General features: G+C 40.8%; 1 long non-coding RNA gene across 1 annotated transcript; it reads left to right on the top strand.

Annotated features, from left to right (window-relative positions):
- The first annotated feature begins 1257 nt into the window (after positions 1–1257).
- Positions 1258–6537, top strand: LOC142072349 (uncharacterized). The gene is made up of 3 exons (XR_012668744.1): positions 1258–1384; positions 3907–3996; positions 6478–6537. It is a non-coding gene; the product is annotated as an uncharacterized LOC142072349 (long non-coding RNA).
- The last annotated feature ends 10165 nt before the right edge of the window (positions 6538–16702 follow it).

The following is a 16702-nucleotide window of genomic DNA, read 5'->3' as shown; positions in this document are numbered from 1 at the left end:
AAAGGCTTGCAGAGGGCTTGCTGTTATAAACTAGTCCTCTGCGTGCAGTTTGTATTTTTTGATATGTGACGTGGAGCTCTCGAACTGCTACAAGTGGAGAAGTAAATAGATTAGATAATAATCAGGACCACTACAACATAGTGGGGGCAGAGGACACTGGACAATGTAGTCTCACCATGAGAAATTTATTGTGGGACCATGGGATCATGATATCTCTAAAATATGAATGTTTCCAGGACACATGTCACTGTGTTGGCTAACTGCTGATAGAGAATCATGAGAATGAGAATCATGATCATGAGAATGATATTGTTGTATATCTCCCACAGGCCAAGTAAAGTTTGGGGTGTCACACTGATATGGTAAGCCATCTGCTCCTGAATATTATCCAGGTCATTCTGATTATGGAGAGAATCAGTGAGGGTTTACATTGCTACTACTAGAATGCTGTAAACCTATCCTGAAAGCGAAGCATGACCCTAGTGGTCTGAGCACAGGAGTAGAAACCAGAAACTTCTTAATTTTAATGATTCTGGCTCTGCCACTGAATCACTTTAGCCAAGTCCGCACTAGTGAAGTTCACAGCCATAATTCCCCACTGGTGCAGTTCGATTCAGAGTAGCAGCAATGGAACTTATAGTGTAGATAGGACTCAGACAATTTTACCGGCATATCTTCTAACTCTCAGTCTTTCCTTCATCAAAATGTGGACAGACATGGTGAGGGGAACTTTCTGATAACATAGAAATGGGCTGAAATTCTGTCTCCATTGAACTGAATGGGAGTTTCTTGAATATTATTTTATGCCAGATATGAGTTTGATGCTAACTTTGAGGCCCTGGTGCATCCTCAGGTGCACCATCTGAGCCCCCATTCTCACGCTCAACAGAATGCTAGAGAATCCTTCTCTGCTGCTACATGGGTGCACAAGTTCTTTTTCCTTCTTTATACAGCTCTAGATATGAGTCAGGATTTATCCTTCAGAAAAGTAGGACAGGCTAAATTAGATGGGCTATTTGGCTTCTCTTTACTGGATACAACTCTGATATTATAGTCTGACCACTTAGTGAACTAATCAGAGGGGGATTGTGACGGGGTGTATCAGCCCTACACTGGTACAGCAGGGGTTAACCCTTCTCTCTTAGCCAAGGAGGCCTCTCCCCCCTCCCCGACTCTGCTGGGCATGCGCCAGCTGGAAGCAGGATATAAAAGCCAGCAGAGCAGCTCAGTGTGGGCTGACTGCTGGTAGGAAAGGAGGTGTGTTGCAAGCTTCTGAGGAAGAAATGCCTGCACTCCAAGATGTGGAGGCCACCTGTTGGAGATGAAACCCAACAGACCTCAGTAACCCAGGGAAGCTTTGTGGGGAAACGGTTACGGAACCGGAGTAAGGCTTGATGTGTTTTGGTTGGTGCCCTGTCAAGCTCGTGGCGGGCAACCCCACCACTGATAGGGCCCTGGGTTGGGACCCGGTGGACAGGGTGGACCCAGGTCCCCCTAACGTGGCCACCACTCACCCTGAGGTGGTGGCCCTGCTCATCAGTATTATTGACTCTGGCTGCTAGGCCACACTGTTCTGAGAGTGAGGGCCCTATCACTGACTCTGGCCAGTAGGCTGCACTGCCCTGAGAGCAAGGGTCATATTAAGGACTAAGGTCACAAAGCCATGCAGCCCCGAGACATGGGGCAGCCCTTCAGACTCAAGCACAGGGCTGTGATACATCTCTCCCCGGCCCCCATGGGGTTACGGGGTGTATCAGCCCCATGACAGGGATAAATCATTGAAGCTCCAGGGACTTTAATGGAGCTGTACAGATTTCCACCATCTAAGAATCTAGCACATAACTTTCAGACAATAGTTTAGAATATAAGTCTGTAGATTTCACTGAAGCTTACAGATTCTGTAATTGATTTTATGCGGGGTTGTAGAAGATACTGCACTTTGCAGTATATTAGAGATTGTATTCATTGAGAAATAATTTAAACATAAAGAAGGATCATATGTTAAAGCATAAGCACAAAAGGACAGACTTATTGTTGAGCTTTTAACTTCCTTGTTGCATTTATTGATTTGAGTGCTCGATTCCTCACCTTTAAAGCTGCATTAATGCTACTGTGTGCAATGAAAATATTTTTCTGTTCATCTCTAACGCTGTCTACCTTATTAATTTACAAACCGTAGTAGAAAAGTATCCAGCTAACAAAAAGCTTCTTTATTACCTTTTAGACACATTTACTAACTTTCCCAGGAGACTGCTTGATGACATCCTCATCCTATTTCAAGTCTTTTCTGTTTTGTCATATTCTCTCACTATTCTTGTCTTAACATAAATTATAAATTCTTTGGGATCAGGGACTGCATCTTTCTGAGTCTGGAAAACATCATGGACATGTATTGTGCTATATAAGCAATAAATAATAGTAATGGAGGAGCAGCAGTATAATCATGCCAGTATAAATAGAATAAAAACAATGGTCCAAGATCATCATGTAGCTCTATTGACTTCAGTAAAGTTGGATTGTCATGGTTAGAAAAATTGTATTTTTGTTTTTAATCCAGCAGATGTATTAAGAGGAAAAATATTGATGGAGAAAAGCCTGCTCAGTAGTGATTCCTACTGTATACGAAATGAAAGGAATGTTTCTTATGAAAAATGACTTCCCTGGTTCCAGCTCTACATGGTTTTTTTTTTTTTTTTTTTAAAAAGGGTACTTATGTTGGCATTAACTATATTACCATCCTGTAATTTTTTATCAGTAGAGTTCTATATTATCTGTTCTGTTATCTTGCCTGGGTTTGCTGTCAGACTGACAGGCCCGTAATTACCCAGATCATCCTAATAAAATAAAATATTTAAAATATTCGCACAACTTTAGCTTTCTTCTGGAACTTCAACAATGTTCCAAGACATTGAAAAATCAACATTAATGGTCCAGAAAGCTCCTCAGTCAGCTCTTTTAAAACTCTTGGATCCAGGTTAGCTGGACTTGCTGATTTAAAAATGTTTAACTTCAGTAGCTGCTGTTTAATATCTTCCTGAAATACTAATGGAATAGAAAAAGTGTCATCCTCATCATGATATAACTACATCATCTGTCTCCTCCCCAAAAATAGAGAACAGAAAAGTTTACAGAACACTTCTACTGGACTAGCAGTTTTGCAAATAGCTTATCCATAGAGCAGAGGCAATGCAAGCTTCTCTTCATACTTTCACCAATGCTCCTGAAACCTGATTCCTGTGATGAGACTGTAGTTTAGTTTCCAGGTGTATGCAGTTCCTTGCAACTCTTCTGAGACTGTCATCCTTTTTGGCAATCTGTAGCAGTCATGGTAATGTTTTTTGGAATGGACATATCTCCAACTGGAACAGGCCTAAGACCAACAACTCATTTAACTGAAGTCACTGAAGAGTCATTAGATAATGACATTTGGTTGCTACTGGGGGGGGGGGGGGGGGATTTGAATAGGCTACCTAGAGTTAAAAGCTTTATCTTCCTTTAGCACCCCCAAGCTTATTGAATTCCCCTGAACTATGGGCTTGTTTTCAATTTTGCACCATGATCCTAATAAAAATGTAGCTCTTCATTATCAATGAGTGTAAACAATATTACAACTTAAGAAATTATTTAAATTTATGAAAGAGGGTAACTCATGTTTTGTGAAAATAAATGTGGTAATGAACACTGACATGCTTACAAACGCATCATGGTTACAGTGAAAAAGTTTACTTTTTACTAAAAGCACTGAAAAACTCTCCGGGCTTGGTTTATTTTTCTTTCTTTCTTTTTTTGTTTTCTAATCCTGTACTGGCTGGAGATGGACTTGATGACCTAATAGGCAGTTTTCAAATTCTATTATATGAATTTCAATGTGGTATTTCATATTCAATTTTGTTGTTTTTGTTGCAGCTCAACCATGGACACATGAAGACACAGCTTTCATTACAGCTGCAGTAAAGAAAATCATATTTTGAAATAAACTGTCCTTTATCTCCTCAGGTATCTTATTTTTCAGTTCAGAGCTGCACATTTAAAATGTATCTGTGTTCATAATCTCTATTTTATATACATTTGGTAAAAATTCACAGCCAGAGGAAAGAGGTACAAGATTGATTTGCTCAGGTTCTAGCCATATTCTTAACTGCAGCCATTTGAAAGTGATAAAACGTCTACAAGGAAACCTTATTAGAAAATGTTTGATAAATGAAGGACCAGATTCATCGCAACCCATTTGACTTAATGGGGTTGCACATGGTTTATTGGGAATGAAACCTTTTCTTTCTGGCTTATAAAATACTGTAAATTTAAAAAATATTGGAGAAGATAGAGGTTTTAACTCATGAAATAGACAGCATTGCAAGGCAGTTGTACAAGATTGTTACATACCTCTGCTTTTTCCCACTGTATTCTACTTTTCTCTGAACAACCAAAGGCTGACAACAGAAAATAAAGGTATGGTTTCAATTTCAGATAGCCTGTTGGATAAGAGAATGAGGACTTGCTGGAAAATAGTGTGCTTTTACAGGTGATACTATATTCCTTTGATCACTTCAGTGGTACAACTAGGTTGGTTAAGGGAGGCATAGAATTGGAAGACAAGGATTGGTTAAGAGGCTTTGCAATGCTGAACTTTCTGGGGTTCAGAAGAGGTGAATTAGTCATCAACAGTGGGATATGATTGAGAACGTGTGTGTGTGTGTGTTTAAAGCCATTGGTGTTGATCTGAGTATCAGAAAAATGCTGCTGATTAGTATAACTATTAGCAATTTTATCCCCTTTGAAGTTGGTCAATTTTTCCATAAATAGGATCTTCCAGACTTTTTGTTGCAGCAGTTTTGTATTGTGTAGAAGAAGTGTTCCAATTCTGAAGCCACTTCAAATCTGGCATTGATTAAATGTTCTCCTGGCTTTCTATGTGCCCTGGAAAGATATAGTCAAAGTGAAGCACCAGAGCTAGTGCCAAGAGCTAGGTTATATAGTTAACTTGATTGTTTGCTTCAATCCTGGATATGTCAGTGTGGGGTCCAATGGGCTGAAAAGGGGGCTGTAAAGACATAACACATCTCGGGGTACTCTGCAGCTCTACTGAGTTCCTCTGGTCTTGAAGGCTGTGGCTGTCATAATTATGACATATTGGGGAGTGTATAGCTTCTAGTAGGCCTGTCTTTCCCTTTTGTCATGCTTCTACAGATGTTTTGATCCTTAAACTGTCCCATCAAGCACTATTTTATTTCTAAAGGGAGACTTATCTGAGCAGTGTAATCTTGCAATTAAGGAGAGCTCTGATTCAGAAGAAGAGACTGACACTGAATCTGTGGGAATATCCTCTGTAGCACTGGATTTAAACATGCTGCCATAATCCCCAAGATTTGCAGACAGGACCACTGTGATTGCTATTATATCCCTAAGGTTCTGCACCTAAGTTTGTAGCCTCGTTGTTTACTGACTTGACCAGAACATCTTTCCAATGTGAAGGGGGAATTCTGTTGTGGAAGTGGTTGAATGCTCCCTTTCTCCTGCATGGGGAGAGGAAGAGTCATATGTGGAGGTTCCTTTGCACATGAGGATCCAAAGGTCCATTAAATCTAGCCAGAACAGTTCTGCAGTTCTCTCATTATTCTGGTCTCTACTTGCTGGTAGGGGAAGTAGTCCACTTGTCTGGGATGGTATCGGACACAAGAAAATTTCAGGCTTTTGGGAGGGGCTTGAGTAAGTGTGTTCTTCCTCCAGATGTACAAATCCATGCTGGATATAGCTTCTTTAAAATAAGTGGAGGTGTATTCAGGATGATGAATTTGTCCCACTGTGCACTTTTTGAAATGTGCCAAACCAACAACAACTTTGAATACTATGGAATGAAAAAGCTAATGGAGCTCACAGACACGTCTAGCCACTCTCATTCTGTTTACCACAATACATCCAAACCCGATATTGTACATAGAAAGCACCGGATTCCCTGTATAACAGTTTTTCTTTAAAGTTTGCAACATAATGAAATACAACATAATAGATCATGAAGTAAAAAGTCAATTTAAATGAGACCCTCAGGATTCAGAAAAATGTTGTGTCCAAAACAAATAGCTAAATATAATGAGCATCAACTTTAAACTTGTTTTTAAAAATCACCATGGAAGATGCTATTTTTCTACCTGTAGGAGGGGAGTGGTCAATTTCAACAAGTACATGGAATGTGGCAAGCCAATAATTTCATTTTTAGAACAGTTCCTTTCATAGTGATCCATTATTTCATTGAAGCCAATAGCTTCAAACATGGTACAATTTGCTGCTCATTTAAGTGGAAACATTATAAGAAATTATTGTGTCCAAATCTGTATCTGTGATAACAGTTGTTGTGGGCCGTAACATTGAGGAATGCTGAGTGTCTATTGTGAAATAGCCTCTGTTCTTCTCTGTAACCTACAGTATGTCTCCATTGACCAGCTAGATTCTCTGACAATGCCTCTTCTTTCATGGTTTCAGAATACGAGAAGAATCTAACGATATATGAATCATCTACCCTTGCTACTGGGAACTTCCAACAGGTAGGTGGCACAGCAACTGACAATAGCAGATAAAGTGTGCAGTACATTAGACATGGGATTTGAGGTCTCAAATTTACATCGGATGCCTTGTCGCTGATTTGCCAGATCCGCTCTTTCACATTGCTTTACTGTTAATACTGAATTTTAAGTCAATGTAACAAAATCCTCTTGAGGATTCAGTTGCTTTTTGTTGGATTTTTGTGGCTAGAGAAGTTGCATTTTTGTTTTAAATCCAGCAGCTGTATTAAGAGGAAAAATAATGATGGAGGAACGCTTGCTCAGTAGTGATTCCTACTGTATAGGAAATGAAAGGAATGTTTCTTGTGAAAAATGACTTCCCTGGTCCCAGCTCTACATGTTTGTGGGTTGTTGTTTTTTCCTAATGGTTAGAATCTGTAATCTGGAAAAACTGAAATGCATGAAGAATGAGGATATTTACATTGCATCATAGCATATGTACAGAGCTATTCAGAGTTAACTGCATGTGGGTGGCCAAGGATAATTAAAATGCTCAGAGATTGTTTTAATCTTGAATTCAACCTCAAAGATGTATCACATCCAGTAAACTGCAGTAAAGCCCAAATAACAAACTAAAAGGTAAGACTGTAGCCAACTCAATGAAACACGGAGGCAGGCCCATGCAACTAAGCAGGGCAGCAGAGTAGGAGATTATTTTATTAGCTGGATTAAGAACTGAGCCTTAGCACTGGGTGACTTTCATCATATCGGTGCTAGTTCACCTTTAGGATTAGAAATCTGAGCAGTATAATATGTGCTCTGATTTTTAACCAGCTCTACAAGGTTGCTGTTGATCACTAGAAAAGTGGACATAGCACTCTACAAAACTAAGCAGTCCAGTGCGTACAAGCTGATGTTACCCACTGGCTCTTCAACTGCTCAGTTAGTATTACCTGTTGTCTACTCATTAGCTCAGTTGGTATTGCCCAGTGGCTTCTTTGTTTACACTGTTTAGAGTCAGAACTAGTCTTCTGAGCATATTCTTGTGTCAGACTTTTCTGTTTTGCAGATATGACCAGCACCCTCAGCCAAGTACGTTCAGGCCAGGGATTATTAAACACCAAAAGACTTTCCAACTGTGAGTTTGTTTCCATGAAACTTTCAATATTGCCATAAATCAATTTGTAAAAAAAACCAAAACACATGTATGCACATTGCTCTGGGAGCAATATCTCTACTGTAATAAATTACACCACCTGTAATATATTGTAATACCTCCACTGTGTGCATTATGGATACATGTGCACAAAGAGGAGTAATCCAGTGGTCTGATCACAAAGCTGGGATCCAGGAACTTAGGATTTCTAATTTTGATTTTGACACTCTGTCTCTGTCTGGCCCTGGGTAAGTCACTTAGTTTCTGTCTCCATTTCCCATCTTCAGAATGGAGACCATATCTCACAGTGGAGTCCGGTGGCACCTTAAAGATTTAAAGACTTTTTTACCCACGAAAGCTTATGTCCAAATAAATCTGTTAGTCTTTAAGGTGCCACCTGACTCCACGTTGTTTTTGTGGATACAGACTAACACGGCTACCCTCTGATACTTGACACCATATCTCACAGTGGTGCTATGAGGATTAGTAAAATGCCACCCACCTACATTTAAGGGGTGGGGTAACTTGATGGGGCTAGTGATGAAAGGGGGATGGGGCTAGTGATGAAAGGGGGATAGTCCTAGCAGAAAGGGCGGGAGACTCTTGCCAAGGGTCAGTAGGTAGCTTTTCCCTCTGGGAGTTTCTGGCACCCACTGGCCAGCTGGGGGAGAGGGGCCCGCATTCCCCAGCTCCCAGGATTTAACTCAGAATGGCAGCCATGTGGAGCCTCTTCCAGCTCCACTTCAGCAGCCCACCCTACCCACCCAAACTAGGAACAGGAACACAGCCTGATAGATGCTGCAAGTCTGGCTGATCACCTATTTAGGGAGTCAGGAAGGAATATTTTTTCCCATGGGCCAATTGGCAGAGGACCAGGAAGATTTTTGCCTTCCTGGCAGCACCTTCACGCCACAGTGGGTTGAGTACGAACACACTTAGTACCTGACTGAGGTACTGGGGTGGAGTTGTTTGTTTGTTGCAACTTGTGGCCAGTTTCCAGTATGGTTAAGAGAATAAAGTGAAGGGTTCCCAGAGATAAAAGACCTGGTATTTTGGTGATGGTCCTTGGGCTCATGGGATAGGATGAGATCTTGTGGCCTTCACGCACTGAGGTCAGACCTTTTGGCCCTTGTGGTCTGAAGTCCCCACCCTTCTGCACCCTCTGTCTCCTTCACAAGGATGAAGGTGCTAGGACACAGAGAGAGCTGAATTCTGGAGGGTAGGCTGAGGATAGGGTTATATGGTAAGGAGCCCTGTAACCCTTGTGCTAGTTATGGGTTATATGGTAAGGAGCTCTGTAACCCCCGCAGTGGAACCAATTCAATGCCTGGTATAGGACAATATGGATGATGGGTGGATAGAGCCCCTCCCCTGTGTTTAAAGTTTAGTAAAAGTTGCAGCCTGCCACTTAATTCCATGCATGTCTGTCCTCATTTCACCACTGTGTCCATCAATGGCTGTAAAATGTTTTAAAGATAAAAAGTTACATAATTGCTAAGTGTCAAGACAACGTAGCATAATTTGGATACTGTTTTCCAAATGTACCTGTTAGGCATTTTATTTTTAATTTTACCCCTGGATAAAATTGTTTATGATCACTGGTTTATATATGGTATGTCATTTTGCTGCTTTATATGAAGTAGAACTCTAGCCCCCTAACAAATAATACCTTTTGCTAGATTGTTCACTGAAGGGCAACTCCTGGGAGCTACTTAAAGTGCAGGACATTAGGGGAAATTTGGTGTTTCCACTGCATGGGATGGCGTCAAACAATGAAAAGTTCATGCCGAAGGATTTCACACTACTGTGTGAGTCTCACAGCTTTGTATTTCACACTGCATACTGGGTGTAAGCTAAGAGAGGGGGTAGCTAATGACTTCACACACAAAGTAGATTCTCAAGGCAAAATCCCTCTGTATAGTGCGGACCAGCGGTTCACGTGCACTATTCCTTCACCATATCCTGCAATATGTAATTGCATCTACACTGGCAATGTTAGAATCTGTAATACCAAACGGGTTCAGCTTCACAGGTGGAAAGTGATTTATTACTATTACTAGTCATAGCGCCTAGGAGCCCCCATCATGGACCAGGACCCCATTGTGCTCTGTGTTTTACAAACACAGAACAAAAAGATAGTCCCTGCCTCAAAGAGCTTACAGTAATACTAGTGAAGACCTGAAGCTTTGACACTCAGATTTATGGTAAATATGACTGAGGGTGTGCTGGGAGACTTTGTTTTGTGAAGGTTGTGATGAAGGGTATATGCTGTAGTGAGGGGCTCTGTGTGCTTCTGGTTATTGTGAGTGGTGGTTGTATTGTGTGGGTGGTTTTGAAGAACTGGGAATTGGGCAAAATAATCCACTACCTGTGCAGTCTCCCTTGTACAAGCAACGGAATTGTTGCATGCAGATTAGCTGTCCTGTAAGGGTGGTGGTGATTGAGTTACCTCTGATATCACAGTGGTCCTAGGACTCTTGGCATAGCATAGATACATACCTTACTGTAACTGTTCACTGTATGGGTGTAATTCGTAAATCAGTCACATGGCTGAACTTAAAAATCAGATGTTGAGAGACAGCAAATCCTGGTGATAATTGAACCTGATATTCTGAACAAAAAGAGCTATCAGCCATGCTTGTAGGTGTTTCCGTCACCTCCAACTGACTCAACAGACATTCTAGGCTTCAGAGTGACATTCCTGGAATCTTATTATATAGACAGACACTAGACCGGACTTGACATTTCTATCTCCATGTTATTTAACCCTATTCTGAGCAGGGTTGTATAAAACATGGTAGTAATAATGCCTGAGCCTTTTCTACCTAGAGTTTGCACTGATGCCATTGGGAAATGTGTTCTGAAATTGCCTGTATAGGCAACTGCGTGCTGTTTCCAGTATGGAAAATATTCCATTAAATATAATTCAAATAACTATATTCAATACTGGAAAAGAGAATAACAGCTGTGATGGTGGGCTTCCCATTCGTGAATGTGTATGCTTTTTAAAAAATCATAAAACATGTCTGACTTGTCTAGGCAGCCTTCCAAAATTACATTTTCTCAGCATTTTTTTTGGTCCAGTGCTGATCTGAAAAATCAAGATGTTCTGTAGTACAGATCTTGGAAAAGGGTTCACAGCTTGAGTAAGCAGATGGTGTGACCAAAGTACAGTCATATGCTGAGTCTGTACAGGCAATTTCAGAACACTTTCGCAATGGTACCAGTGGTAACTCTAAGTGAATCTTTATGCCCATTCAGTCCTTGATCTCTCTGCATTGGCTGACAAGTAGTTTGTCTCTCTGCAATACTCAGTGTCAATGAGGATGCTGTAGTTTGCAAAAACCAGAAGAAATTCTACACAGGGTATTTTCATTTAAGGACTCAATTATGGAGGTCAGATCAAACTAATCTGCTCCGTTCCATACATATTCATTTGGAAAGGCCTTTCTCCAATCAAGAATACAAGGAGCACAGGCACTCTTTCTAGACTTCACCCAACTCATGATCCCTAGAAACATGTTTTTTTAAAGGAGGAGCAGAGAAGATTCCACATACTAGGACTGATGTGGCGCATTTTTTAATCCTGTATTAGGCACTGTATGCCCCAGTGATGGGTTCTAAAGCATGATGTATATCTGGATTTTGTATTGTTTGTTACGGCCATCTAGCCGCTAGAGACAGGAATGAAGCTGTCACCTCATTGAACAATAGTCTTTTGGAATGTCTCTCTAAGTCTTGTAGTTCTGACCTTGAATAGATTCCCACCAACAACTTAGAGTTGTCTATACGTTGCATATAGCTAACTGTGCAATGTGAAAAATCCACATGTTAATGTATCTTATATATATATATATATATATTTACAATTCACTATCAGTGTAGTAATTTATAGTCTGGAACCAAGGAAGCCACTCTGCACAAAATAAACCCCTTTAAAATCTGAACATTAAATTACCTGTTTTTTCTGCATATATTTTGCAAATGAGACTGCCTGTGTATTGTGGGTAGATTTTCCCCCCCCAACCAATAAAAACATTTTTTTTTTAAAAAAAAAGGGCAGCATAAATTTAGGGACAAGTTCTTCTAAAAGATTAACCAGAAATACCCCAAATTTACAACTTTTGCAGTATCGAGACTTGTTTACAGAGAGGCCAGCAGGTGTTAAAAATATCCCGTACTTGATGAGAGCTTCTCTTTAGCATGGAGGGACTCAAGAGGGAGACATTTTAAAATATAATTTAAGGCAAACTTTTCTAAAAAACACTGGTAAAATTAAAGTTCCTTCTAAAGAAGGAGCCATAATTTACCCAAGATAAATTCCCCAAAATACAGAAGGATCAGAAACCCCAATTAGGGATTTGGTATGGTAGAGCTTTATCATCTTGAGATCCAAAAGTTTAATAAAGAGACTTCAGGGGAGTCCCATGTAGATGTGCAGTATCTTTATTTATTTTTTTACTTAACTGTAATATGTGCTTATTTGGAAACTGTCCTTTTAGCTGAAGGTAGCTAGTAGGATCAAGAAACATCTTTATAAAACTACAGAATGTTGCCTTCACTTTTCACTTCTATCTGGAATAATACCAGCTCTGAATAACTATTGTTTTAATTTAAGATCTTTTGGGACTAGAAAACTAGATCTCCTATTGCAAATTAATTGCAGGCTTGCAAATTCTTGACTGTAAACCTTTCCCTACATTGAAAGCAGTATCTTCAAATAGGAAAGTAAAACGAGATTAGCAAAGGGATGGCTGTATAGGTTCTTTCAACTCTAGCAATTGGGTTTGGCTGACAGCCGTGGCATCTGTAACCAGATGTCATAGATTCATAGACTCCAAGGCCAGAAAGGATTACTATGATTCTCTAGTCACTTCCTGTATAACACAGGCTAAAGGACATCTCCAAAATAATTCCCTAAAAATTGCCAGTGATGGAGAATGTGCCACAACCCTTGGTAAATTGCTTCAGTGGTTAATTACCCTCACTGGTGTGTGTGTGTGTGGTTTTTTTAAAAGCTTTATTCCAGTCTAAGTTTGTCTAGCTTCCGCTTCCAGCCATTGAATCTTTTTATACCTTTCTCTGGTAGAGTGAAGAGCCTATGATCAAATATTTGTTCCTCATGTAGTACTTAATGGACTGTGATCAAATCACCCCTTAACCTTCTCTTTGTTAGACTCAAGCAGTTTAATATATTTAGCTTATCACTATAAACTTAAAGCATGTTTTCCAATCTTTTAATTGTTCTTGTGGCTCTTCTGTTGGGACATCATATGCTATGGGGCATAGTGGGGAGAGTTGCCCAAAATCTGGGAAAACTAACCACCACCCTGGGGCACACCTGAGAGGTAAAACTTTGTCATGCCTGAGCATTGAGTCAGTGTATAACTGTGTATAACAGTATATAACAGTGTATTTATAACAAAATAAAACTTTTATTAAGAGGAGATGGGACAAAACATTAAGTTTGGAGAACATTGCAACAATGACTCAAGTATTCAAACAATAAGTAAAACACCTGCTCCACAGTATCTTGGGCAGGGGCCAGGCCAATTCGGGGTCCCTTGAAAAATCTCCCCCCACCGCAGCCCTGGGGCTGGAGGAGCTCTTGCTCCCCACCACAGCTGGAGCAGGGGTACAGAGCTTTTCCGGTCGTGGGGTTGCAGCTGAGGAGGAGAAAGGAGCGAGTGGGGGGAAGTGTATGGGGGGAGTGGGGGCAGGGCCATGGGGAAGGGGTGGGGCTGTGGGGGAAGTAGAGGAATGGGTGAGGGGCTCTGGACTTGGAGCTTCTGCCAAGGTCGAGAGCTCTGCCACGGTCCCCGTGGGGGCTGAGAGCTCAACCCCAGCTGGGGCCAAGCTCTCTTCCCCCCCTCTGTTGCCCTGACCAAGCTCTGATCCTGGGCCACAAGCTGGCTGAGACCAGAGACTGTGGGTGTGGCCTCGGCTAGAAGAGGTGAGGCAGGAGGCTAGCCTCCCCAAGATTCACCCACCGCCCATGGAGCCAGGGGACTAGATTCTGGGTCTTCCATCTCCCAGGTGAGAGCTCTGACTACCAAGTTATGGATTTATTCTTGTGCTTGCTGTCTTTCTTTCTGGCCCAATGTTGAAGCTGTTCTGCTGTGGATAAATAATGAAAGAATCATCAGGCGAGAGAGAAGGATTAGCTTCTTGCTAAAAATGGCATAGGTACCTAACACCAAGAGAGGGTTTGCAGCTGAAAATTCCAAGAGGAGAGAGGTGCTTGCCTGGACTTAGGTACCCATCTCCAAGAGAAGGGTAGGACCACGAACATAACTCACATTGGCTAGTTTAGGTGAGGTGCCACCTAGTGTCCTGGCTTTTGTGAATCCCATTCTGAGGCACCTCTCTCTCCCCATTCATAATATTCAGCACCTAGGCAGTGAACTCAGGCTTTGCGAATCCCAGTAATTTTCTAAGTGCCTAAAAGCCATTCTGAATCTAGACCAGTGTTTCTTATATTGTTTAATTAAGAAACTAAGGTTTGTAATGGGGTCTCCAAAACCCACACAGGGCTAGGACTCAAAGAGGTTAATGGCCAAGCTTAGAAAGATGGGATGCATTTGGCTCCTGTTAGAAATGTCATGCATAGAAGGAGACTCCTTCACCTGGATGGAATAATCAGGAGGGGAAATACTGATAAAGGGGAAGAAGCAGCCTTTAGAAAGTTGAAGGCCTTGATAAAGGAAAGGCTCTTTTTTTTGGAGGGGGGGGGGAGTAATCCTGGAGAAAATTGGATTCTACAGGCCTGAGAGCTATAACCTGCTCAGAAGAGAGGAGGAGCAGTGGGGCTTCCCTAGGTGATGTTCAGGCCACAGGCTGCTCATCCACTTAGCGAGTGGAAAGACTGGCCAGATTTCCCCAAGATGAAGCATATCCTGGGGACTCATCGTACAGTGTGTCTCCCACCCCGAGCTGTGTTCACAAACTGAAAGTCTGGTGAATGGGAGAAATTCTTCAGACCTCCATAAGGAAAACCTGGGGAAGAACTCAAGTTTATTGTCTTTCTGGAACTGACAATGGTCTGTACCTGGCATGGGGTTTGGCCCTTGACCTGAATCTTTGGATTACTGGTTTGATAAAAGAGGGTTTTCCTCGAGCCCTACCCTGGGTCTGTTTTTCCTTCTGTTTCCTGTTATTTCCAGTCATCCCTTTCTCAGTGTGACTACTGTGTGAGGCCTAAAGAAATATAAAATGGCCAGAATAAGTGCTAGAGGCATTTAGTTAATTTAAAATAAAGAATAAAAATTAATGTTTAATATACAGAGTTAAAAAGAGTGAGATAATATGAAACAATTGAGAACTTCTTTGAAATTATTGATGTTCATGAAAAAATACTCAGAATATCATAAAAACCTTTTATAACTAAACAAATTTCAGCTTGTGGTATATAGACATAATGGAAAAATGTCTCAGCATTTAAAACTTGCATTGTGGATGAAGCCCCCAAGATTGGACAACATGACAATGAATCCACAAGGGCAGGAAATGAATAGTTAGCACATGAGATGGAGGTGTCATGATCCAGATCTGTCCATCCATCTCACCACTAATGGAATATTTCTTGGTGTGTTTTAGTGCTCCCACTCTTGGGCACAGCTAAATTAGGAAACGCAAAAGCACAAGAAAATGAAAGAATAAGAGTTTGTTAAATATTCTGAAGCTTCAGTTCAAGAATGTGTGGTGGTTTGGGTTGGTTCTTATTTTATCCAAACTATTTGACCCTTCCCTGGACACAAATGGCTACTTTCTCCAGGAAAGAGTATTCATATCTTATAACTTTCCATTGTCTTTTTTTATATATAAAAAAAGTTGGGGCAGGGGGGAAGAAAGAGTGGAAAGGAGGGAAATTAAATACAATTCCTCTAAGTTTAAATAGTGTTAAGGTTTTATGACAAACCAGCAAGAGCTGAGAAATTTTGCTTTTACAATTGACTATCCTTAATTCATATGTTTTCTGAAGCTTTCCAGTCTCTCTCCTGTTGGTAGTGCTAAAGTCTGTGTATGAAATTATCTTTCTAACTAGCAAGAAGGAATGTGAGTTAAGTTTCTCTACTTTAACCTAAGAGGTTCTCTTCCAAATAAACCCTACAAAACAAGTCTAACCAAAACCCCATTCTTTCTGGATCTTGTTAATGCATTCTGGTGGCCTTGGATTGATTTCTAATTTTTCTCTCATTCTCTCCTTACCAAAATCCCACAAAATTTAGTAAATTTGGCAGTCCTAGAGCATTCTTAACTGAAATGAAGATGAATGAGCATAAAAAACAAACTTTTTCTCACTTCCACAGTGGGGAGGAGAAAGGGTGAATCCTTTTTGAAACACATTTTTAAAAAGTTAGTTCTCCAGCAGCAGAAGGGTAATTGACTGCAATGTAACAATCTGTGAACATCATTAGACTTCGTACAGTTACCTTCATAAAAGGACTTTTTCAGTCCTTTATAAAAACAAAGGGGCTGATTTCTCTCCTCATTTACCTCTGAATAAATCAAGAGCAATATTATTAAGATCAACAGAATACAGCAGTGTTACTGAGAGCAGAATCTGGCCCATGAAACTTAAGACTGCTGCTGTACTCGGGATGGACAAACTGAAGAATAAATTTTCTGAATAGCACAGATGTCCCCTGTGTTTGGCAAGGTAAATATTTCTAAATACGTTCATGCAGATACATATTCTGCTGCCTACTTCTTCTATCCAAGAAGGCCTCAGGAATTGCCTGTTACCACTGGCCCTTTAAACGGTACTCTGGTCATTATGCTCTGAATGCACTGGGGAATTGAGAAGCTTGCTAAAGTTCTGGTTTTGTAGATTGTACCTTAAGCTCTATTCCTATTCTTCATCAAAATCTTCATCCCTCACCCGTGTGCACCAATTTTTCCTCCACCATAGGCTGCCAATGGCATTGTTGCCAACCCCATGCTACATTCTTCTGGTGCTGTAGAACCCTTGCAGTTTCTGTTACTGTCCAACATCTGGAGGTGGTGTTTTCAGAAGTCATATCATGGTTCATAGTTATCTGTGGTGGAT

This window comes from Caretta caretta, chromosome 6 (assembly GCF_965140235.1).
Source record: "Caretta caretta isolate rCarCar2 chromosome 6, rCarCar1.hap1, whole genome shotgun sequence".
Lineage (NCBI taxonomy): Eukaryota > Metazoa > Chordata > Testudines > Cheloniidae > Caretta > Caretta caretta.
Note: the sequence above shows the minus strand (reverse complement) of the source record. Positions and strands in the feature narration are given on the sequence as shown.